This window comes from Moschus berezovskii, chromosome 5, assembly GCF_049115385.1.
Source record: "Moschus berezovskii isolate FMDL1 chromosome 5, NW_MosBer_1.0, whole genome shotgun sequence".
In the NCBI taxonomy this organism is placed as follows: domain Eukaryota; kingdom Metazoa; phylum Chordata; class Mammalia; order Artiodactyla; family Moschidae; genus Moschus; species Moschus berezovskii.
This window is the reverse complement of record NC_142464.1, coordinates 55,714,558-55,741,829: the sequence shown is the minus strand read 5'-3', so window position 1 is coordinate 55,741,829 and position 27,272 is coordinate 55,714,558.

Below are 27,272 nucleotides of genomic sequence, written 5' to 3'. Positions count from 1 at the left end.
GAAGACTCTTGAGAGTCCCTTGGACAGCAAGGAGATCAAGCCAGTCAATCCTAAAGGAAATCAGTCCTGAATATTCAATTAAAGGACTGATGGTGAAGCTGAAACTTCAATACTTCAGCCACCTGATGCGAAGAGTGAACTAATTGGAAAAGACCCTGATGCTGGGAAAGATTGAAGACATGAGGAGAAGGAGATGACAGAGGACAAGATGGTTGGATGGCATCACCGACTTGATGGACATGAGTTTGAGCAAGTTCCAGGAGTTGGTGATGGACAGGGAAGCCTGGCGTGCTGCAGTCCATGGATGTCACAAAAGAGTCAACACAACTGAGTGACTGAACTGAACTGAACTGAACTGATTGGTATCAGTCCTTGTAGATAATAATCCATCAATTGTAATCAGAGCTCAGATTTGTTGCTTTATGAAGGATGGACTCATCTGATCTTTGTCTTTCGTTGGGGCCTCATTTCTAAAAAAACTGCATCAGTTTCTTATCACACATAGAGAAGTTCAAATTTAACTCTCTCCCCACATACCCTCACACTTCTGAAAATAATGAGCTTTGTTGTCATGCCAATAATCCTTGTACAATTATAAAGAATTATATAAACCAAGGTGCTGCTGCACTGTTTTTTGGGCCAAGAATGTTCTGTCTCAGAAGTACCTACTGATGAAATCAGATACATTCATTAAGTGGCACGAATGAGCAGATGTAGGCCTGAGGCCACTCAAGATGTAGAACTTGAATTCTTATGCTCCAAATGGGACTCAAGCAGATACAAAATGCCCAGTGAAAGAGTCTCTGAATCTCCACTTTGCTTAGTTTCAAGTGCTGCTATGAAATATTGTATGATAATTAGTTCCAGAACAGTTATAAACTTTTATTTTTAAATGGCCTACATGTTTAATTTACTCAATAAACTGAAATATATCTGATCTTTTACCAGCCTGTGTCACAATAACAGCTGTTTTTTAAAGTCTCAACTGGGACAGTATTTAAAAGTCCTTGAAAAGTAAATGGTGCACATTCAATTAAGCTAAAGAAATAGCTAAAACAAGTATTATTTAGTGGGTTTTTAATTAGATGACTTCTATTAAATTGGTGCTCTGAAAGGGATTTCACAACCTCCCAAGATTATGCTAGTTAGAAATGAAACCGTATAAATCCCATTTAACTTTGTCTTGTGAGAGTTCTCTTACAGGTAGGGTATTTCTCTGTCATCAGCATCCATATGCCCAGCGTTGCACCATTCATTCCCTAAATGATACTCAAGAGGTAAAACAAGGTAGCTGAATCTCAGCTGGTAAATCAAAGAGACAGACTTTCTGGTCATGAGGCACAACAAATATCTAACCTTGCACGCCTGCAATTTTCCAACATCAGAGACAACTGTGTCTCTATGTCCATGAGGAAGACTCTTTTCTTGGAAAATTTTATGAAGCAGAAAGAAAGGAAATTTACCCCTTTCTCCACTGGGAATATTCACACTCTCAGTGGATCCTAACTTGTATTTCAGTAAATGGCTTTTCAAGTTCTATCCCGTGCTACTCTTGCAAGTTTTAGTTCTTTTTACCATTGCTGCCAAATTTTAAGGTTTCAGTTTTGGTGATATTGGGCTTCTTATTGTTTTCTAAATCATCGTGTTCCTCTACTTCTTGATAATTTTCTCCCACAACCTGAGATGAGCCTTCATGTGGTAAATTCTGTTCATCCTTTAAACATTGCTTTAGCATCACCTTCCCCATGACTCTTAGAATATACACACTTCTCCCAACTACTTCTCTCCAGACAGAACAAACCTCTTGTTTCTATTTGCCAAGTCTGTCAGGGGCACACATACTGTGCTTATTAATCTATGCTATAAATATCTATTTCTTACAGTGGACTATGGGATTTTTTTTCAGTCAAGGATTTTACGCGATTCAATTATTTATTCCATTCCTTATACTAGATACTCAATAAAAGTTGAACCAAATGAAATTACTAATATATTTCCCTTCTTTATTCTTCTCAGTAAGGCTCACTGATTACTGATTCTCTGCTTCAGGGACAGAAAGAAAACACACACACACACAAGTTGGTATTAAAGTAGAAAAATTATGGGATCTTAACTTTTATACCTGATTCCTGTTTTGGCTATGTCCTACAAATAAGACTAACAATAAGAAAAAAAACTTTTCTAAACCTCAGATTCCTGTTCTTTAAATAGAGATATCAGCTATTTTTGCTTCAAAAGTGAAAATGAAAGTATTAGTCGCTTAGTCGTGGCTAGCTCTTTGCAATCGCATGGACTATAGCCCACTAGGCTCCTTGTTCACGGAATTCTCCAGGCAAGAATACTGGAGTGTGTAGCCATTCCATTCTACAGGGGATCTTCCTGACCCCGTTCTCATGCATTTCAGGCAGATTCTTTACCATCTGAGCTACCAGTAAAGTCTATGCACATCAAAGCATTGTTAATTAATGATCAATATGAAAGAATCTTATAGGACACATGGCCAAAAATTATTTATGTGCTGAATAGTAGGCACTTTACACACATTTCCTAGTTAGATTGTTACTGCAAACCAATGCAATGATGCTTTTATCATTTTTGTTTACTAATGAGCGAAGTGCTATTTAGACAGTTCAAGTACATTGCTTAATGGCAAATTAGGAGACTAACTCTTGAAATCACACTTTTAATCATCATAATAGGAAAAAAAATTACTGACATAAAGAGATTCTCTTTCACTGTATGCTGATACCAATCCCTATTGTATTCATTATCACTCTGATATGTTATTAATAACTGTTGCAATTAAAACAACATGAGGCTGGAAAACTTCAGGTCTGTTTGAATTACTTCATCCAAAGTATAACTTAGTGCTTAAGAACAAAAATGAGTGGTGATGTTTTTTCTTTTTACATGAATTTAACATAGTAAATTCTCTTGCAATATATCCAGGAGAGAAAAAAAAATGATAAAATAATCTGAGAAATATAATCACAGTTGGTGTTTTAAGCAAAAAAACATTGCACTAAAGGTCATCATTCAATTTCAGTCTTCCCACAAGGGTAACTTAGTATTAATAACTGAGAATAGACATTCCTGCCTTATATAAACCACATCTGTTTAGCTACATTAAAGCATGTCTGTTTAGCAATTTTCAGAGTCCATGAACTCCATACTGTGTCCCAATTACTAAATCAATTCCAAACCTCCTGCTCCTGTTACCGATGTGTCTGGGTTCTCTCTTTTCACTTTTTCTTTCCAATATGCTCCCTCTTACATCATGAGGAACACTGGGCAGGAAGGAGCACAAGCTGGAATCAAGATTGCCGGAAGAAATATCAATAACCTCAGATACGCAGATGACACCACCCTTATGGCAGAAAGTGAAGAGGAACTCAAAAGCCTCTTGATGAAAGTGAAAGACGAGAGTGAAAATGTTGGTTTGAAGCTCAACATTCAGAAGACAAAGATCATGGCATCTGGTCCCATCACTTCATGGGAAATAGATGGGGAAACAGTGAAAACAGTGTCAGACTTTATGCTTTTGGGCTCCAAAATCACTGCAGATGGTGATTGCAGCCATGAAATTAAAAGACGCTTACTCCTTGGAAGGAAAGTTATGACCAACCTAGATAGCATATTAAAAAGCAGAGATATTGCTTTGCCTACCAGGGTCCGTCTAGTCAAGGCTATGATTTTTCCCATGGTCATGTATGGATGTGAGAGTTGGACTGTGAAGAAAGCTGATCGCCGAAGAATTGATGCTTTTGAACTGTGGTGCTGGAGAAGACTCTTGAGAGTCCCTTGGACTGCAAGGAGATCCAACCAGTCCATTCTAGAGGAGATCAATCCTGGGTGTTCATTGGAAGGACTGATGCTAAAACTGAAACTCCAATACTTTGGCCACCTCACGCGATGAGTTGACTCACTGGAAAAGACTCTGATGCTGGGAGGGATTGGGCCGGGAGGAGACGGGGACAACAGAGAATGAGATGGCTGGATGGCATCACCAACTCGATGGACACGCGTTTAAGTGAACTCCAGGAGTTGGTGATGGACAGGGAGGCCTGGCGTGCTGTGATTCATGGGGTCGCAAAGAGTCAGACCTACTGAACGACTGAATTGAACTGAACTGATGCTCCCTCTCCTCACTGAAATTCCCAGTGTATACAGTACTTGACTACATTTTATCTTCCTCATCTTTGAAATCCTACTTTCAGATTCCTGAATTGTACTAACATCTAAAAACTGATAATAGTAGAGTGAAAACTAATAGTTTTTCACTAATTTTTACTTATTATATGCCACTTACATTATTAAGCATTTAAAAATGTTTTCTATTTTAATTCACTTTTAATCCTAAGAATTGGGTATTATTGTCATGTTATAAATGAAAAAAAAATAGTTTGATTTTCCATGGTTAAGAAACTGGAAAATGAGCCCTGGCCTGTCCCACTCCACAGCAGAACTGTTACACTTTTGCCTCCCCTTATGATCCACTTTTACTGCATTCAGGAAACATGCATTGAGTATTTCTGTGATAGTATGTATGGTATTTATGTCATCGGTGATTTAAAAAATATACATTAATACAGTGATTTGGAGAAAGAACTCTAGATGACCAAGTAAGGGAGATAAAAAGAAAGAACTAAACTAAGTCAGACATTCATGAATAATAATCCAAAACCTCCCCCACTGAGAATTCTGAAATATTTTCCAACATAAAAAAGAATAATTGTCATAGACACTGATGGCTGTTTTTCTCCTCACCTTTCACAGTTTTGCAAAGAGTCAGTGTTGAGTTAATTCAATAGAGGAACAGACTGAAAACAAATAACAATGGGCTCTGAAGGCTCCCTATTTCTAAAAAGGGTGCTTTCTTGGCTAAGAGGCTCCCACTGTTGTATAGCTGTCTAGATTATTCCTCACCTTCCATGGTATTTATAGAGTTTTCCACTAACACCTTCTCCATGGTGCTTTCAGTTCATCCTGAGCACTCCTCTTCAAGACAAAAATAGATCAGGGAGTTACCACATTCTGCTATATCTCTCCTTGTAAATTTTCCCCAAAATAAAATATATCTTAAATCAGTACTACAGAAGGTCAATCATGTTTATATTTGTGTTCCTTTTGTATGACCCCATCTATTTCAACAGGACAAAAATAACTTACTATTTTAAAATGCACTGTACTTTATACTATTACTTATCATTAATAATAATAATTACTTATCATTAATTTTAATAGTGATAGTTGCATTTTTTGTCAGCTACTCACATCACTTCCGATATAAAAATAATCTTGCAAGCTGATATTAGCATTCATCTTTTCCACTGAGGTTTGTAAATTTCAAGGAATTATGTTGTCATTCTGTATTCCATTGTACACCAGAATCTGGTGATACAGCTGCAATATAAATAGGCATAATCTTTGCTTTATGGAGTGAGCAAAAGAGAAAAACAAATACTCATTCAAGTGATATATTGTGATATATTATAAAGCAAAATAAATAGTGTCATGAGAAATCAAGACAATGTTCAACAATTTAGGGAACTGAAGAAGGTATAACTTAGAAAATGACAGTTAAGAGATCTTGAATATAAGTTAAAGTCAGAAAGATGAACTGCATGGAGGAAAAATAACCCAGGTAGAGCAATGAGCTAATTTAAAATTGGCGAGGTTAGGAAATTTCTGGCAAAGAGAAGGAAATCAAAACAAGGCAGTGGGGCTGGAGTCTGGCGAATGATGGGAAAATGGTATAGATGGAATTAAAGATACAGGAAAGATCCACCTCAAAGAGAGCTTTACCTACAATCTAAGGATTACTGATTGTATTATAAGGGTGAAGTGAAGTGAAGTCATCCACTCGTGTCCGACTCTTTGCAACCCCATGGACTGTAGCTTTCCAGGCTCCTCAGTCCATGGGATTTTCCAGGCAAAAGTACTGGAGTGGGTTGCCTTTTACTTCTCCAGGGGATCTTCCCAACCCAGGGATCGAACCCGGGTCTCCCGCACTGCAGGCAGACACTTTACCGTCTGAGACACCAGGGAAGACCCCAAGTTCTAGTGGACAAATGAAAAGATCAACTTTGCATTTTAACAATTTCATTTCAAATGTTTCATGGGGAAATAATTGAGACACAAGGATTCAGGGTCAAATCTATCTAGCTCTAGTTCTTTACATTACAACTCACTGCCTCCTGCATCTATTATTGTATTTGCTTTTCAAAGGAAATCTATGGAGTGGAATAAACAGAAATTATTCCTTTTCTTTTTTCATACCTTAAAACTAGGATTATAAAAGAAATTGGTGAAGATGGCCAAAACCTCTAGTTACAAAATGAAAAAGTTTCGTAGGTCATGTACAGCATGGTGAATATAGTTAATTGTTTAGTCGCTAAGTCATGTCTGCCCTTTCTGTGACCCCATGGACTACAGCCTGCCAAGCTCCTCTGTCCACGTAATTTCCCAGGTGAGAATACTGGAGTGGGTTGCCATTTCCTGTGTCCCATAGTTAATAGTGTATTGCATATTTCAAAGTTACTAAGAGAGTAAATCTTAAAAGATCTCAACACAAGAAAAAAATTGTAACTCTCTGTAGCGTGGATATGAATCAGACTTCTTTTGCTGGTCATCTTACTATATACTTACAGCAAATCATTATGTGGTACACCTGACTCCAATACAACTTTATATGTTAATTACAGCTCAATAAAATTTTTAAGAATTAAGGGAGAATGTCAAGATCTTCTTAATGCCAGTGGCAAGATGATATAGTTAATGAATTAACAAGTAATGGCTAAAAGTTACCTTGGGCCTGCTCAGGGCAAGGATCTGTGCTAAGCATATCATGTTTGTTACCTCTTTTATTACCATGTTTATTACTCTTACAAAAAGAGTAATGAAAGGGGAAGTGTGAGGAGGGATAAATCAGGAGCTTGGGATGAACACACATATGCTATTATATATAAGATAGATGAATGATGGGGTCTGTATAGCACAGAGAATTCTACTCAATATTCTGTGATAGCCTGTAAGAGAAAAGAATCTAAAAAAGAATGAATATATATATATATATATGAATCACTTTGATGTACACCTGAAACTAACAAAACAGTATAAATCTACTATACTCCAACAAAATTAAAATATTTAAAAAAGATTAATGAGGATTTATTCCCAATTCTATGAAGAGGAAGCTTTAGCACAGAAAAAATTAAGTTAATTCCCCAAGTTCAAACAGCAAGTACAGAGCTGTCTGATTCTAGATCTTAAATTCATGATCACTGCTCTTTTCTGGGTTGGACACACTATACTGGATATTTCCTCAGCAATGTAGCATTTCTATCAGTTTCTATTGCCTATAGAGAAACTGACTGGCAAGGTTTATTCTTCCTTGTGCAACAGTATGATATTAGAGTCATGATCAATGTTTACAGCAACCACCATTATATGTACTTTCTAAAACATAAGTTATTGGCTGTGTATTATGACACATGGGATTTTTCATTCAGAAATTAAAGGTTTTAATCATTGACAATAAATGAATATTCACATAAAATGATACAATATTATGGCTGAGCATAATATCCATAAAGGTCTTTGAATAAAAACAGTGTATGCTCAGTTGCTCAGTTATGTGTGACTCTTTGTGGTCCAATGGACTGTAGACTGCCAGGCTCCTCTGTCCATGGGATTTTCCAGGCAAGAATACTGGAAAGGCTTGCTATTTTCTACTCCAAGGGATCTTCCCAACCCATGGATCAAACTCTCCTCTCTTGTATCCCCTGCACTGGCAGGCAGAGTCTTTACCAATAGAGCCACTTAGGAAGCTCACAAATGGTAGACAAAGTATAAATATTCTTACTAAACCTTTGAGACAAAAAGCAAAGCAATCTTCCTTAACTATATTCTATTTTCATAGTAAATATGTACTACAAAGTTAGAGGCCCCACTGTTTATTAGTTTGAATTAGCATATAATAATATGCTAATATACTAATATACTGTTTGGTTACATTCAATGAGAAATTAGGGTTTCTTGCCTATATATTTGAATACTAGTTGTTCAATAAATGTTCCTCAATTTAAAAAAAATGTAGATCTATAAATTATTGCTTCAGTGCATATTGCATTGCATAATTGGATTTTTGAATCAGCTTAAAATTTATCAGAGCAATAATTGCTATAAACAATTGTAACTATATACATTGTTGTTCAGTCACTAAATATTCAATTCTTTGTGACCCCATGGACTGCAGTATGCTAAGTTTCTCTTTCACTGTCTTCAGGAGTTTGCTCAAAGTCATGTCCATTGAGGTGGTGATGCCTTCCAACCATCTCATCCTCTGTCACCAATAAAGTCTATAAACAATTGTAAGTATATAAATTAATTTTAATTTAATTAAAATTTGTTCAAAGTTTTGCATTTTATTCAAATATTGAATGATTAGATGCTGAGACAATGGTGTCTCCTTTTAAAGGCATCATCCTTCCTGGTTTGGTATGGCCATCCTATGACCAGGGGATGACATATCTAAGGAAAAGAAGTCCACATGATGAATATGGATGAGCAATTCTGTAAGAAGTTCTAAGATTGATGATATCCTTAAGTTTTTGAACTCTGAAATCACATTCCTCAGGACTTTTAATGACTAAAATTAAAAGCACTTACTCTTTTACTGTTAATCAGGTTTTCTCTTACTGATTTTTGCTTTTTAACTAGCAGAGATCCTGTGCCAAAAAAAAAAAAAAGGGGGGGGAGTGACTGAACTGAACTGAAATTTTAGAATCTTTAAACCAGAGAACACTAGTATAGCTATTGAAGAGACAATTCTCCGTGTTAAGTGAAAAAAAATATATAGTAGGGAGAATGTCACCTGAAGATAGTTACTTCCAGCTTTTCTACATTTTTCCTCACATAGTGTCTTATCTGACATTTGTTACTTGAAAAAATGTTTTAATTTTTTTTTTAGAAAAAGAATTTAATGGGTACGTTGTTATGCGGTGAGGAGATCTAGAAACTGGTAGACATTCATGCTGGACCAGTTCCATCTCAGGGCTCAAGACTCTCCACTATTATGATGGCACAGGTCTACACTAAGTATTTCCTCTTTACTGACAAAATTATAGATCTTGGCACAAGCTATAGAAACCGGGAATCATTCCTGGCTTCACAAGTGGCTTACCAACTGGAGCATGATGTATACCTTCATTAACAAAATTGGGGCATGGTATTCAATAAACATTCCCAACCACTGGTTCATTGTCTGTCAATTGAAGTTTCAGTTCAGTTCAGTTCAGTTCAGTCGCTCAGTCGTGTCCAACTCTTTGCGACCCCATGAATCCCAGCACGCCAGGCCTCCCTGTCCATCACCAACTCCCGGAGTTCACTCAAACTCATGTCCATCGAGTCGGTGATGCCATCCAGCCATCTCATTCTCTGTCCTCCCCATCTCCTCCCACCCCCAATCCCTCCCAAATTTCAATTTAGCCAGAGCTATTTTTAGCTAGGGAATAAATTATTTTATACTGGCAGTCAGCTTGGTGTGGTGGGCATGCCAAAATTCTTAATTAAGCAACAAAGAGCAGTATTATTTATATAAGCTTTAAAAAATATGTAGTCTGGGCTTCAGGCAAGCAACACTATGAATTTTCTTGAAGATCTTAGGAATTATTACAAAATAAAAAGTCTCCTGACTTGGAAAATAATCCTTCACTGTTTTCTTTTTAAAAGTATATTTTTCTTCATTGCAAGATCATGATGTATGAACTGATTCATTAATGCTTGGAGTCAATGGTTGATTTATTCTTTAAGAGAAATATCCAACAGAGATGAGTTCATCACAGAAAATGTTTTCAGTCAAAACTGAAGTCAGTGTTTTTAACGGTTTACTGAGTAGCTTCCCTGATGGTTTTATTACTATTTCTCCTCTTTCTACATGCAACTAAAGAGTTTCTTAACCTAGGGCCAATGAATACTTAGAGGAAAATGAATTCCCTGATGATGAATGCCAAATTCAAGATGTAGGAGTCATAGATTTACTCTGATTCTCAAAGCAGTTATCCGTACTAACAATAAAAAATTAATATGTGGTGCTCTAAATCCTCTTCTGGGATATTTTAGTGCTTCTGTGGTTTTAATGAATATACTCATACCTTCTAAATATGTACCCATATACAGCACTTTAACTTGATAAGCAGTTTTATAGACCCTCAAAGGAAAATACTGAAAGCATTTTTAAATGAATAAATAAAATGATTTATAATTCTATTAAACTCACTATTCCTATTATATTTGTTACCCTATCTTCTACCCAGTTGCTAAATTCACAAACCAAGAAAAATATATCCTCAAATCTTTCTCCTTCATCTATCTCTCTGTCAAACACACACACATGAAGTTCTGTGTTTGATAACCACTACACACATGACAGATTTATCTTTTTCTGTCATTGTCACTTTTCCAATTCAAATCCTAGCATTATCCTTCAAGGACCCATGCAGTAGCCTCCAGATTAGTCTCCCTGCCCCTTGTACTGCATTCTCTGTTAAATTCAATCTCTATACAGCTATATGTATGTCCATACAGTTATATACAGTCCTACGTAAGGAGCAGCAGCTGCGCTTTGCTGGAACAGCCACGAAGAGAGACCTCCGCGTCCAAGGTAAGAGAAACCCAGGTAAGACGGTAGGAATTGAGAGAGGATCGGGGGCAGACAGACTGAAACCACAGTCACAGACAACTAGCCAATCTGATCACATGAACCACAGCCTTGTCTAACTCAGTGGAATGAAGCCATGCCATATGGGGCCAACCAAGACGGACGGGTCATGGTGGAGAGCTCAGACAGAATGTGATTCACTGGAGAAAGGAATGTCAAACCACTTCAGTATTTTTGCCTTGAGAACCCCATGAACCGTATGAAAAGACAAAAAGATAGCACACTGAAAGATGAACTCCCCAGGTCAGTAGGTGCCCAAAATGCTACTGGAGATCAGTGGAGAAATAAATTTAGAAAGAATGAAGGGATGGAGCCAAAGCAAAAACAACACCCAGTCGTGAATGGAACTGGTGATAGAAGCAAGATTCAATGCTGTGGAGAGCAATGTTGCATAGGAACCTGGAGTGTTAGGTCCATGAATCAAGGCAAATTGGAAGTGGTCAAATGGGAGATGACAAGAGTGAACATCGACATTCTAGGAATCAGTAAACTAAGATGGACTGGAATGGGTGAATTTAACTCAGGTGACCATTATATCTACTACTGTGGGCAGGAATTCCTTAGAAGAAATACAGTAGCCATCATAGTCAACAAAAGAGTTGGAAATGCAGTACTTGGATGCAATCTCAAAAACGACAGAATGATCTCTGTTTGTTTTGAAGGGAAACCATTCAATATCATGGTAATTCAAGTCTATGCCCCAACCAGTAATGCTGGAGAAGCTGAAGTTGAACAGTTCTATGAAGACCTACAAGAACTTCCAGAACTAACACCCAAAAGAGATGTCCTTTTCATTATAGGGGACTGGAATGCAAAAGTAGGAAGTCAAGAAACACCTGGAGTAACAGGCAAATTTGGCCTTGGTGTACAGAATGAAGCAGGGCAAAGGCTAATAGAGTTGTGCTAAGAGAAGGCACTGGTCATAGCAAACACCTTCTTCCAACAACACAAGAGAAGACTCTACACATGGACATCACCAGATGGTCAACACCAAAATCAGATTGATTATATTCTTTGCAGACAAAGATGGAGAAAGTCTATACAGTCAGCACAAACAAGACCGGGAGCTGACTGTTTCTCAGATCATGAACTGCTTATTGCCAAATACAGACTGAAATTAAAGAAAATGGAGGAAACCACTAGACCATTCAGGTATAACCTAAATCAAATCCCTTACAATTTTACAGTGGAAGTGAGAAATAGATGTAAGGGACTAGATCTGATAGAGTGCCTGATGAACTATTAATGGAGGTTCATGACATTGTACAGGAGACAGGAATCAAGACCATCCCCAAGAAAAAGAAATCCAAAAAAGCAAAATGGCCGTCTGAGGAGGCCTTCCAAATAGCTGTGAAAGACGGGAAGTGAAAAGCAAAGGAGAAAAGGAAAGATACACCCATTTGAATGCAGAGTTCTAAAGAATAGCAAGGAGAGATAAGAAAGCCTTCCTCAGCAATCAATGCAAAAATAGAGGAAAGCAATAGAATGGGAAAGACCACAGATCTCTTCAAGAAAATTAGAGATACCAAGGGAATATTACATGCAAAGATGGACTCAATAAAGGACAGAAATTGTAGGGACCTAACAGAAACAGAAGATATTAAGAAGAAGTGGCAAGTATACACAGAAGAACTGTACAAAAAAAAAGATCCTCACAACCAAGATAATCATGATGGTATGATCACTCACCTAGAGCAAGACATCATGGAATATGAAGTCAAGTGAACCTTAGGAAGCATCTCAATATGTCAGCAAATATTGAAAACTTAGCAGTGTCCACAGGACTGGAAAAGGTCAGTTTTCATTCCAATCTAAAAGAAAGACAATGCCAAACAATGCTCAAACTACTGTACAATTGCACTCATCTCACACACTAGTTAAGTAATGCTTAAAATTCTCCAGGCCAGGCTTCAGCCATATGTTAACCGTGAACTTCCCGATGTTCAAGGTGGTTTTAGAAAAGGCAGAGGAACCAGTGATCAAATGGTCAACATCCACTGGATCATGGGAAAAGCAAGAGAGTTCCAGAAAAACATCTATTTCTGCTTCATTGACTATGCCAAAGTCTTTGATTGTGTGGATCACAAAAACTGGAAAATTCTGAAAGAGATGGGCATACCAGGCCACCTGACTTGCCCTTTGAGAAACCTGTATGCAGGACATGAAGCAACAGTTTGAACTGGACATGGAACAACAGACTGGTTCCAAATGGGAAAAGGAGTACATCAAGGCTGTATATTGTCACCCTGCTTATTTAACTTATATGCAGAGTACATTATGAGGAACGCTGGGCTGGAGGAAACACAAGCTGATATCAAGATTGCCAGGAGAAATATCAATAACCTCAGATATGCAGATAATACCACCCTTATGGCAGAAAGTGAAGAAGAACTAAAGAGGCTCTTGATGAAAGTGAAAGAGGAGAGTGAAAAGTTGGCTTAAAGCTCAGCATTCAGAAAACTAAGATCATGACATCCGGTCCCATCACTTCATGGCATATAGATGGGGAAACAGTGGCTGACTTTATTTTTCTGGGCTCCAAAATCACTGCAGATGGAGATTACAGCCATGAAATTAAAAGATGCTTACTCCTTGGAAGGAAAGAAATGACCAACCTAGGCAGTATATAAAAAGCAGAGACATTACTTTTCCAACCAGTGTCCATCTAGTCAAGGCTATGGTTTTTCCAGTGGTAGGGATGTGAGAGATGGACTATAAAGAAAGCTGAGCGCTGAAGAATTGGTGCTTTTGAACTGCGGTGTTGAAGACTCTTTTAGAGTCCCTTGGACTGTAAGGAGATCCAACCAGTCCATCCTAAAGGAGATCAGTCCTGGGTGTTCATTGGCAGGACTGATGTTGAGGCTGAAACTCCAATACTTTGGCCACCTCATCCAAAGAGCGGACTCATTGGAAAAGACCCTGATGCTGGGAAAGATTGAGGGCAGGAGGGGAAGGGGACGATAGAGGATGAGATGGTTGGATGGCATCATCGACTCGATGGACATGGGTTTGGGTGGACTCCGGGAGTTGGTGACGGACAGGGAGTCATGGTGTGCTGTGGTACATGGGGTAGCAAAGAGTCGGACATGCCTGAGTGACTGAACTGACTGACTGACTGAACTGACTGACTGATACAGCTATGCATGATATTGCCAATATATAAATCTGATTATCCCGTTCCTTAGCTAACTATGTGTTCATGATTATCTTAATTTATACGATAACTTGAAATTAGTTGCCATTGTATACAAAGCTTTCATGATGTGACCCCTGCCTTCGGATTACTTCATCTACCACTAGCCCCAGTGCCTACTACACTGCCTATCTGAATAGCAGCCTTTACCTAACTAGTTTCCATTCTGTCTCTGTCTTTTATCACATTCCTATATAAACTAGATTCTTCTGCAATTTCAAACTAAAAAAGATTCGCTGAACAAGTTAATATATCTCTACTACATGTCTTTCTATATGACATGGACTCCCTTTACAATGATTTTGCTTGAGTAGGCTGGATCAAGCAGTAACCATCACTTTTCTGCTCTGATATCCACGGTAACAGCAACTGAAGTCACCCTTAACTACCTTTTCCCTATCTTTTCATATGATTTGGCTCAAATCTTTACTGTACTATTTATAAAGTACCTGCTATCTTCCCCAATAAACAGAAGATTTTATGAGTGGCCCTGATTTTTACTTATCCTTTTTCAATCTTGTGTATTCCATAGAAATGACTCAATAAAGGTTCTGGAATAATAGAAGAAAATACAAGGGCATGAAACATGTATGTACAATGGAACCTCAATTTTATCCTTTGCCAAAAGATCACTTAAGCCATCATTACTTAGGTTTGGATTTCTTCCCAAATAAGTCACTTTAAAATAGAAAGAGACATGAATTAACAAACTCTAAAGTCATATTTTCTTAGCATTCTTGTAAACATATCCATGTATTTTCCTTCAACTTTTATCATACTGAAACAAAGACCAAATTAGAATAATCTGCATTTCATAAGCTACCTTCTATCTAAGTTCATTTTTTAAAGATACTGATAACACACACATGCACACATATGTAAATATGAAGAGAGAAAGTGGGGGGAAATCACTATATTTGTTTTTGCTTTTCTTATTTTAGGAATTTCACTAATTTTGTTTAGGAACAAGGATATCAATCAGTTAAATTTTGCAAAGCCAAAAATTATGAGAAACAAATTTTGAGTAATGCATTTTAGTTATTTTTTTAAATATCCAGACAATTTACTGCTCTATAAGATTTACTCAAAATGGAGGCGGGGAACAAGATGGCTGAGGAATAGGACGCCGAGACCACTTTCTCCCCCACAATTCATCAAGAGAACATTTGAACGTGGAGTAAAGTCCACAAAACAACTTCTGAATGCTGGCAGAGGACATCAGGCACCCAGAAAAGCAGCCCATTGTCTTCGAAAGGAGGTAGGAAAAAACATAAAAGATAAAAAGAGAGACAAAAGAAGTAAGGACGGAGCTCCGTCCCAGGAAGGGAGGCTTTAAAAAGAGAAAGGTTTCCAAACACCAGGAAACCCTCTCACTGGCGAGTCTGTGGCAAGTCTTGGAACCTCAGAGGGCCACATAACCCTGATTTTAAAGAAAGAAATCATTAAAACCCACAGATTACCAGCCAAACGGTAGCTCCCAGTGGAGAAGCAGTGCAGACGCCTGCATCCACCATTAGCAAGCGGGGGCGGGGCAGGGAGGAGTCGGCTGAACTTCTTAGAGAGAGGACTGGGCATGTATGCCTTGAGAATAATCTGAGAGAATTAACTGGGGGTAGCAAAGCAGACTGGGATAGCTTCCCCAGCAAAAAGGCGGAAAGACCTAACCTAATATTCTGCCAGTCCTGCTCACAGAACAAAGGACTGAGCAGAGTGAGCTGGCTGAGGTAGACCCATCCCCCATACCCCGCTGAGACAGGCAGGGAGGGCAGCCAGAGCTAGAGGGGGCAACTGCGGCCCCAGAAAGGCATCTGATACAAAACTGCAGGCTGGCTTTGTTGCTAATCAAGACTTCTGGGGCTTGGGCCGGTTGATATCCACCTGAGAAGATGCGCCGGTTGTACACCCAAAAAACCGAGTGGCAGGGACCGGGGAGGCGATAAGTCAGCGACCGTGCTCGCCAAACACCTGGTCACCTGAGCTGCTCGACCGGGGAAGGCACAAAACGCAGGCCCAACCAAGCCTGTGCCTTTGTGGAGTACCCGAGTATCTGAACCTGAGCCACTCAGACATAGGAAGTGCATACAACCCAGCGCTGGCCTCGGACAGTTCCAGGCAGAGCAACCTAGAGCCTGTGCAGTGTAGACTGGGACAGCACACACACTGAGTAGGGACAAACCCATTGTGGCCTAGACACTGCGAGCACTCCCCACAGACGCCAGAGATATTTGTCTGCAGTGTTCCTCCCTTCCCAGAACAGGACTGAAAGACTGACCCTTACAAAGTGTCCACCACCGCCCCTTAGTGTCAGGGCGGAAATTAGACACTGAAGAGACCAGCAAACAGAAGCTAAAACAGAGGGAACCACCTTGGAAATGACAGATAGAGAAATCTAGAGGCTACTCCAAGAATAAAACCGAAAACCAGAGGCAAGAGGCTTAAGCCCAAATCCTGAGAACACTAGAGAACTCCTGACTCCAGGGAACATTAATCGATAGGAGCTCATCAAACGCCTCCATACCTACACTAAAACCAAGCACCACCCAAGGGTCAACAAGTTCCAGAGCAAGACATACCACGCAAATTCTCCAGTAACACAGGAAAATAGCCCTGAGCTTCAATATACAGGCTACCCAAAGTCACTCCAAACCCACTGACATCTCATAACTCATTACTGGACACTTCATTACACTCCAGAGAGAAGAAATCCAGCTCCACCCACCAGAACACTGACACAAGCTTCCCTAAACAGGAAACCTTGAAAAGTCACCCGTCCAACCCCACACACAGCGAGGAAACTACATAATAAAGAGAACTCCACAAATGGCCAGAAGAGGGAAAGGCTACCCCAAGCAAAGCAATATAAGCAAGATGAAGAGGCAGAGAAATACCCAGCAAGTAAAGGAACAAGATAAATGCCCACCAACACAAACAAAAGAGGAAGATATAGGGAATTTACCTGATGAAGAATTTCAAATTTTGATGGTGAAAATGATTCAAAATCTTGAAAGCAAAATGCAGTTACAGAAATATAACCTGGAGAAAAGGATTGAGAAGATGCAAGAAAGGTTTAATACGGATTTAAAGGAAATAGAGTCAATATACAACGAATAATGCAATAGATGAGATAGAAACACTCTGGAAGGAACAAACAGTAGGATAACGAAGGCAGAAGACAGGATAAGAGAGCTAGAAGTTAGAATTGTAGAAATAAATGAAACAGAGAGGAAAAAGAAAAACAAAAGAAGTGAGGACAATATTAGAGACCTCTGGGACAATTTTAAACACCCCAATGTTCGAATCATAGGAGTCCCAGAAGAAGAAGACAAAAAGAAAGATAATGAGAGAATACTTGAGGAGATAATAGTTGAAAACTTCCCTAAAATGGGGAAAGAAATAATCACCCAAGTCCAAGAAACCCAGAGAGTCCCTAACAGGATAAACCCAAGGCAAAATACTCCAAAACACATTAATCAAATTAACAAAGATCAAACACAAAGAACAAATATTAAAAGCAGCAAGGGAAAAGCAGCAAATAACACACAAGGGGATTCCTATAAGAATAACAGCTGATCTTTCAACAGAAACTCTTCAGGCCAGGAGGGAATGGCAAGACATACTTAACGTGATGAAAGAAAATAACCTACAGCCCAGATTACTCTACCCAGCAAGGATCTCATTCAAATATGAAGCAGAAATCAAAAGCTTTAAAGACAAGCAAAAGCGCAGAGAATTCAGCATCACCAAACCAGCTCTCCAACAAATGCTAGAGGATCTTCTCTAGACAGGAAAAACAGAAAGGGTATATAAACTCGAACCCAAAACAATAAAGAAAATGGCAACAGGATCATACTTATCAATAATCATCTTAAGCATAAATGGGTTGAATGCCCCAACCAAAAGACAAAGCCTGGCTGAATGGATAAAAAAACAATAACCCCATACATGTTGTCTACAAGAGACCCACCTCAAAACGAGGGATACATACAGACTGAAAGTGACGGGTTGGAAAAAGATATTCCACGCAAATAGAGACCAAAAGAAAGCAGGAGTAGCAATACTCATATCAGATAAAATAGACTTTAAAACAAAGGCTGTGAAAAGAGACAAAGAAGAAACTACATAATGATCAAAGGATCAATCCAAGAAGAAGAAATAGCAATTATAAATATTTATGCATCCAACATAGGAGCACCACAATATGTAAGACAATTACTAACAAGTATGAAAGGGGAAATTAACAACAACGCAATAATAGTGGGAGATTTTAATACTCCACTTACACCTATGGATAGAGCAAATAAACAGAAAATTTAAAAGGAAACACAAACTTTAAATGATACAATAGACCAGTTAAACCTAATAGATCTCTATAGGACATTTCACCCCAAAACAATGAATTTCACCTTTTCCTCAAGTGCACACGGAACCTTTTCCAGGATAGATCACATCATAGGCCATAAATCTGCTGCTGCTGCTGCTGCTGCTGAGTCACTTCAGTTGTGTCCGACTCTGTGTGACCCATAGACAGAAGCCCACCAGGCTCCCCCGTCCCTTGGTAAATTCAAAAAAATTGAAATTCTATTCAAACTTTTCCAGAAAATTGCCGAGGAAGGGAAACTTCCAAACTCGTTCTATGAGGCCACCATCACCCTAATCCCAAAACCTGGTAAAGATCCCACAAAAAAAGAAAACTACAGGCCAATTTCACTGATGAACATAGATGCAAAAATCCTTAACAAAATTCTAGCAATCAGAATCCAACAATATATTAAGAAGAGCATATATCATGACCAAGTGGGCTTTATCCCAGGGATGCAAGGAGTCTTCAATATCCGCAAATCAATCAATGTAATACACCACATTAACAAACTGAAAAATAAAAATCATATGATTATCTCAATAGATGCAGAGAAAGCCTTCGACAAAATTCAACATCCATTTATGATAAAAACCCTCCAAAAGGTGGGAATAGAAGGGACATACCTCAACATAATAAAAGCTGTACATGACAAACCCACAGCAAACATTATCCTCAATGGTGAGAAACTGAAAGCATTTCCCCTAAAGTCAGGAACAAGACAAGGGTGCCCACTCTCACCACTACTATTCAACATAGTTCTGGAAGTTTTGGCCACAGCAGTCAGAGAAGAAAAAGACATGAAAGGAATACAAATTGGAAAAGAAGAAGTAAAACTTCCACTGTTCGCTGATGACATGATCCTCTACACAGAAAACCCTAAAGACTCTACCAGAAAACTACTAGAGCTAATCAATGAATACAGTAAAGTTGCAGGATATAAAATCAACACACAAGAATCCCTTGCATTCCTATACACTAATAATGAGAAAATAGAGAAATTAATGAAACTATTCCATTCACTGTTGCAATGAAAAGAATTCAATACTTAGGAATATATGTACCTAAAGAAACATAAGAGCTGTACATAGAGAACTATAAAACACTGGTGAAAGAAATCAGAGAGTACACTAATAGATGGAGAAATATACCATGTTCGTGGGTTGGAAGAATAAATATTGTGAAAAGGAGTATACTACCCAAAGTAATTTATACATTCAATGCAATGGCTATCAAGCTAACAATGATATTTTTCACAGAAATAGAACAAATAGTCTCACAATTTGTATGGAAATACAAAAAGCCTCGAATAGCCAAAGCATCTTGAGGAAGAAGAATGGAACTGGGGGAATCAACCTGCCAGACTTCAGGTTCTATTACAAAACCATAGTCATCAAGACAGTATGGTACTGGCATAAAGACAGAAATATAGACCAATAAAACAAAATTGAAAGCCCAGAGATAAATCCATGCACTTATGGACACCTTATCTTTGACAAAGGAGGCAAGAATATAAAATGGAGAAAAGACAGTCTCTTTAACAAGTGGTGCTGGGATAACTGGTCAGCCACTTGTAAAAGAATGAAACTAGAACACTTCCTAACACCATACACAAAAATAAACTCAAAATGGATTAAAGATCTAAATGTAAGACCAGAAACTATAAAACTCCTAGAGGAGAACATAGGCAAAACACTCTCCGACATAAATCACAGCAGGATCCTCCAAGACCCACCTCCCAGAATATTGGAAATAAAAGCAAAAATAAACAAATGGGACCTAATTAAAATGAAAAGCTTCTGCACAGCAAAGGAAACTATAATCAAGGTGAAAAGACAGCCTTCAGAATGGGAGAAAATAATAGCAAATGAAACAACTGACAAAGAATTAATCTCCAAAATATACAAACAGCTCCTGAAGCTTAATTCCAGAAAAATAAATGACCCAATCAAAAAATGGGCCAAAGAACTAAACAGACAGATGGCTAACAAACACATGAAAAGATGCTCAACATCCCTCATAATCAGAGAAATGCAAATCAAAACCACAATGAGATACCATTTCACACCAGTCAGAATGGCTGCTATCCAAAAGTCTACATGCAATAAATGCTGAAGAGGGTGTGGAGAGAAGGGAACCCTCTTACACTGTTGGTGGGAATGCAAACTAGTACAGCCACTATGGAGAACAGTGTGGAGATTCCTTAAAAAACTGGAAATAGACCTGCCATATGATCCAGCAATCGCACTCCTGGGCATACACACCAAGGAAATCAGAATTGAAAGAGACACGTGTACTCCAGTGTTCATCGCAGCACTGTTTATAATAGCCAGTACATGGAAGGAACCTAGATGTCCATCTGCAGATGAATGGGTAAGAATGCTTTGGTACATATACACAATGGAGTATTATTCAGCCATTAAAAAGAGTGCATTTGAATCAGTTCTAATGAGGTGGATGAAACTAGAGCCTATTATACAGAGTGAAGTAAGCCAGAAAGAAAAACACCAATACAGTATACTAATGCATATATATGGAATTTAGAAAGATGCAAATGACAACCCTGTATATGAGACAGAAAAAGAGACAGATGTATAGAACAGTCTTTGGACTCTGTGGGAGAGGGTGAGGGTGGGATGATTTGGGAGAATGGCATTGAAACATGTATGTTGTCATATGTGAAACGAATTGCCAGTTCAGGGTCGATGCATGTTACAGGATGCTCGGGGCTGGTGCATGGGGATGACCCAGAGGGAGGATAAGGGGAGGCGGGAGGTGGGAGGGGGGTTCAGGAAGGGGAACTCATGTACACCCTGGGCAGATTCATGTCAATGTATGGCAAAACCAACCAATATAATATTGTAAAATAATTAGCCTCCAATAAAAATAATTTTTTTTAAAAAAAGAAAATTAAGATTAAATGAAGCCAAGAAAAACACCAATACAATATACTAACACATATATATGGAATTTAGAAAGATGATATCGATAACCCTGTATGCTGCTGCTGCTGCTAAGTCACTTCAGTCGTGTCCGACTCTGTGTGATCCCATAGACGCAAGCCCACCAGGCTCCCCCTTCCCTGGGATTCTCCAGGCAAGAACACTGGAGTGGGTTGCCATTTCCTTCTCCAATGTGTGAAAGTGAAAAGTGAAAGTGAGGTGCGCTCAGTCATGTCCGACCCTTGGCGACCCCATGGACTGCAGCCTGCCAGGCTCCTCCATCCATGGGATTTTCTAGGCAAGAGTTATACGAGACAGCAAAATAGACACACATATAGGACAGTCTTTGGGACTCTGTGGGAGAGGACGAGGGTGGGATGATTTGGGAGAATGGCATTTAAACATGTATATTATCATATGTGAAAGGAATCACTAGTCCAGGTTCGATGCATGATACAGGATGCTCGGGGCCGGTGCACTGGGATGACCCAGAGGGATGGGATGGGGAGAGAGGTGGGAGGGGGGTTCAAGATGGGGAACACATGTGAACCCGGGGCAGATTCATGTCAATGTGTGGCAAAACCAATACAATAATGTAAAGTAATTAGCCTCCAATTAAAATAAATAAATTTTTTTTAAAAAATTAAATGAAGCTATAAAAAGAAAACTTACTCAAAATGTAGGCTTATCAGGAGAAACTATTTTCTGACCTCTTTATTTCTTATCAGACACTTCCTGAACTTTTAAATAGCATTTTCATTTTCTATATGCTCAGTAGTAATTCTAAGGGTAAAACATTTCACATTTAAAGTTGCCTTTCATTCTTGTTCTCATTTTTGGGAGGACACATGGATTTAAATTAGAAAATACAACCTTAGTTAAAAAACCTATTGATACTGACAAATATAACAATAAGAGAAAGTTGGGTTTTCCACCTATCATGTTTGAATGCAGTCCAGTTTGAAGAATTTTCTTTTCTTAAGGGCAAGTAACCAGCAGATTTTATACTGATACATTCTGGAAACATAAATTGAAGTTTGGCACTTATGCTTTACAAAGTACCTAATTCCTCTAGGACCCAGGACAAAGCTTCATTTAAGATTTGCATAATCCATCACTAATAAAAGATCACTCAGAGACAGAAGCTGTAGGAACCCAATGTGAAGGCATTTCTTATTCACTGTGAATTGTGAACTTGGCATTTGCTTGGATTTAATAATAAAGTGGCATTAAACCTTTATTATTACATCTAGAAACATCCTAAAATTACCATATTTATGAAATTCTGTCATATATGCTAATTTGAGTTAGCCAGTATTTATTAATTTGGTTTATTTAATAACCATTTTCTGGGCTCCTGTTGGCTGCCAAGCACCTCAGTTATGTCCTGATATCAGTGGTTACTACGAGACAGGCCTTATGCTCTAGAATCTCATATGCTAATAAAAGAAAATGTTATATATCTCTATATCTCTACCTCCATCTACAGCAAAGTGTGCTAGCAGAACAAGTGAAGTGAAAAATAAGCCTGCATGAAGGTGCTTGACTTAGAGTGGAAGTAAAGTATGGATTTGAGGGAATAATGACACACAATTTTTGCCAAAAACTTTCTGAGAACCAGCTGATGTGATAAACATTACATTGTACAGTTTCATCCTCTGGGATTTCTTCTGCTTTTTTAGGAGAACAGAGATTTATGGGCATGAGATTCCTCTAGTGCACAGGTAAGCTAAAAGGACTATGTTTTAGATGTTATATGAAATGAGATATAATAACAGAATAAGTAGAATTAGGGTCCTGGTTATTTCTTCTTTATTGACTATGGCAAAGCTTCTGACTGTATGGATCACAACAAAATGTGGAAAACTCGTAAAGAGATGGGAATACCAGACCACCTGACCTGCCTCCTGAGAAATCTGTATGCAGGCCAAGAAGCAACAGTTAGAACTGGACATGGAAAAACTGACTGGTTCCAAATTGAGAAAGGAGTATGTCAAGGCTGTATAGTGTCACCCTGCTTATTTAACTTACCTGCAGAGTCCGACTCTTTGCGACCCCATGAATTGCAGCAAGCCAGGCCTCCCTGTCCATCACCAACTCCCGGAGTTTAACCAAACTCATGTCCACTGAGTTGGTGATGCCCCCAGCCACCTCATCCTCTGTCGTCTCCTTCTCCTCCTGCCCCCATTCCCTCCAAGCATCAGGGTCTTTTCCAATGACTCAACACTTCACATGAAGTGGCCAAAGTATTGGAGTTTCAGCTTCAGCATCAGTCCTTCCAATGAACACCTAGGACTGATCTCCTTTAGGATGGACTGGTTGGATCTCCTTACAGTCCAAGGGACTCTCAAGAGTCTTCTCCAACACCACAGTTCAAAAGCATGGCAAAACCAACCAATATAATTTTGTAAAGTAATTAGCTCCAATAAAAAAAAATAAAATTAAATTTTTAAAAAAGCATCACTTCTTTGGTGATCAGCTTTCTTTACAGTCCAGTCCAACTCTCACATCCATACATGACCACTGGAAAAACCATAGCCTTGACTAGATGGACCTTGGTTGGCAAACTAATGACTCTGCTTTTTAACATGTTGTCTAGGTTGGTCATAACTTTCCTTCCAAGGATTCAGTTCAGTTCAGTTCAGTTCAGTTCAGTCGCTCAGTCGTGTCCGACTCTCCGCGACCTCATGAATCACAGCACGCCAGGCCTCCCTGTCCATCACCAACTCCCAGAGTGCACTCAAACTCATGTCCACAGAGTCGGTGATGCCATCCAGCCATCTCATTCTCGGTCATCCCCTTCTCCTCCCGCCCCCAACCTTTCCCAGCATCAGAGTCTTTTCCAGTGAGTCAACTTGCCTCATGAGGTGGCCAAAGTATTGCAGTATCAGTTTTAGCATCAGTCCTTCCAATGAACACCCAGGATTGATCTCCCTTAGAATGGACTGGTTGGATCTCCTTGTGGTACAAGGGACTCTCAAGAGTCTTCTCCAACACCACAGTTCAAAAGCATCAATTCTTCGGCGATCAGCTTTCTTCACAGTCCAACTCTCACATCCATACATGACCACGGGAAAAACCATTGCCTTGACTAGATGGATCTTTGTTGGCAAAGTAATGTCTCTTCTTTTTAATATATTATCAAGGCTGGTTTAAGCGCCTTTTAATTTCATGGCTGCAATCATCATCTGCAGTGATTTTGGAGCCCCAGAAAAGTAATGTCTGACACTGTTTCCACTGTTTCCCCATCTATTTCCTATGAAGTGATGGGACCAGTTGCCATGATCTGAGTTTTCTGAATGTTGAGCTTTAAGCCAACATTTTCACTCTCCTCTTTCACTTTCATCAAGAGGCCTTTGAGTTCCTCTTCACTTTCTGCCATGAGGGTGGTGTCATCTGCATGTCTGAGGTTATTGATAATTCTCCCGGCAATCTTGATTCCAGCTTGTGCTTCTTCCAGACCAGTGTTTCTCATGATGTACTCTGCATATAAGTTAAATATGAAGGTTGACAATATACAGCCTTGATGTACTCCTTTTCCTATTTGGAACCAGTCTGTTGTTCCATGTCCAGTTCTAACTATCCCTTCCTGACCTGCATACAGGTTTCTCAAGAGGCAGGTCAGGTGGTCTGGTATTCCCATCTCTTTCAGAATTTTCATCATGCCAAATTCTGGACTGGATGAAGCACAAGCTGGAACCAAGTTTGCTGGGAGAAATATCAATAATTTCATATATTCAGATGACACCACCCTTATAGCAGAAAGTGAAGAACTAAAGCGCTTGTTGATGAAAGTGAAAGAAGAGAGATAGAGTTGTCTTAAAACTCAACATTCATAAAAAGATCATGGCCTCGGTCCCATTACTTCATGGCAAACAGATGGGGAAACAATGGAAACAGTGAGAGACTTTATTTTGGGGGGCTTCAAAATCACTGCAGACGGTGACGGCAGCCATGAAAATAAAAGACCCTTGCTCCTTGGAAGAAAAGCTTTGATCAACCTAGAAAGCATATTAAAAAGTAGAGATTACTTTGCCAACAAAGGTTCATCTAGTCAAAGCTATGGTTTTTCCAGTAGTCATGTATGGATGTGACAGTAGGACTATAAAGCAAGTTGAGCACTGAAGAACTGATGCTTTTGAACTGTGGTGTTGGAGAAGGCTCTCTAGAGTTCCTTGGACAGCAAGGAGATCCAACCAGTCCATCCTAAAGGAAATCAGTTCTGAATATTCATTGGAAGGACTGATGTTGAAGGTGAAACTTCAACACTTTAGCCACCTGATGCGAAGAACTGACTCCTTGGAAAAAACCCTGATCCTGGAAAAATAGAAAGCAGGAGGAGAAAGGGATGACAGAGGATAAGATGTTTGGATAGCATCACCCACTCGATCAACATGAGCTTGAGCAACTCCTGGAGTTGGTGAAGGACAGGGAAGCCTGTCGTGCTGCAGTCCATGGAAAGTGCACTCATTCTGTTGCTGGAAATCCATCAATAAATTTTAAAGGGGGGGAGATTTCTTTCATGAAGCTTAGCTTCAAGTGGAGACATATTGTGTCATTGCTTTAGCATCAAGTCCCATCCACCAAGGGGAACATGGCTAAGTTTATGATAAGTCAGTCACAAGGATGAAATTTATTATTGATTTCAGTAACAACACACAGGAAAAGCTGTTTGATTCTGAATCATCTTTCATTCAGGCAGCAATTGCTTGAAAGCAAAGGGGTTATCTTACCATGTAAGTGGACAGAAAGAATGTAGTCTTTGGTCTATGCTATTTTATTACTTAAAGTCTTCAAAGACATAACATATGTATCCTGTAACATCTTTTCATCTGTATTAAAATACATTAATAAGATACTTGAAGAATTATTTGCCCTGCTAAAATATCCTAATTATTCCCCCACCTTCTAACATGGAATGATTTATGATTGCTCAAGACAATCTTCATAGTTCAGTTCAGTTGCTCAGTCATGTCCAACTCTTTGCGACCCCATGGACCACAGCATGCCATGTTTCCCTGTCCATCACCACTTCCTGGAGCTTACCCAAACATGTCCATCAAGTCACTTATGCCATCCAACCACCTCATCCTCTGTCAACCTCTTCTCCTCCTGACTTCAATCTTTCCCAGCATCAGGGTCTTTTCCAATAAGTCAGTTCTTCGCATCAGGTGGCCAAAGTATTGGAGTTTTACCTTCAACATCAGTCCTTCCAATAAATATTCAGGACTAATTTCCTTTAGGACAGACTGATTTGATCTCCTTGCTGCGCAAGGGACTCTCAAGAGTTTTCTCCAACACCACAGTTCAAAAGCATCAATTCTTCAGCACTCAGCTTTCTTTATAGTCCAACTCTCACATCCATACACTATTACTTAAAAACCATAGTTTTGACTAGACAGGACTTTGTCGGCAATGTCTCAGCTTTTTAATATGTTGTCTAGGTTGATCATAGCTTTTCTTCCAAGAAGCCAGCGTCTTTTATTTTAATGGCTGTAGTCACTATCTGCAGTGATTTTGGAGCCCAAGATAATAAAGTCTCTCACTGTTTCCATTGTTTCCCCATTATCTTCATTACCTCCACCATAGTTTGGCCTCAGTTCAAACAACAGGGAAGGAACACATCCCTGCCCATCAGAACAAGACTTTTTCCCCCTCAGTTAGTCTCTCCCATCAAGTAGCTTCCATAAGCCTCTTGTCCTTATCCATCAGAGGGCAGCCTGAATGAAAACCACAATCACAGAAAACTAATGAAACTGATCACATGGACCACAGCCTTGTAAACTCAATGAAACTATGAGCCATGCCATGTAGGGCCATCCAAGATGGACAGGTCATGGTGGAGAATTCTGACAAAATGTGGCCCACTGGAAAAGGGAATGGCAAACCACTTCAGTATTCTTGCCTTAAGAATCCCATGAACAGTATGAAAAGGCAATCTTGAGAAGTCAAGGGAAAACGAGCATATTTCAACAAAACTCCATCAGAACTGAAATGGTTCTGTCTATTCTAAATCATAGCATTATTGTGTCTATTTTAGGATGTCAAAAGTCATCTAAT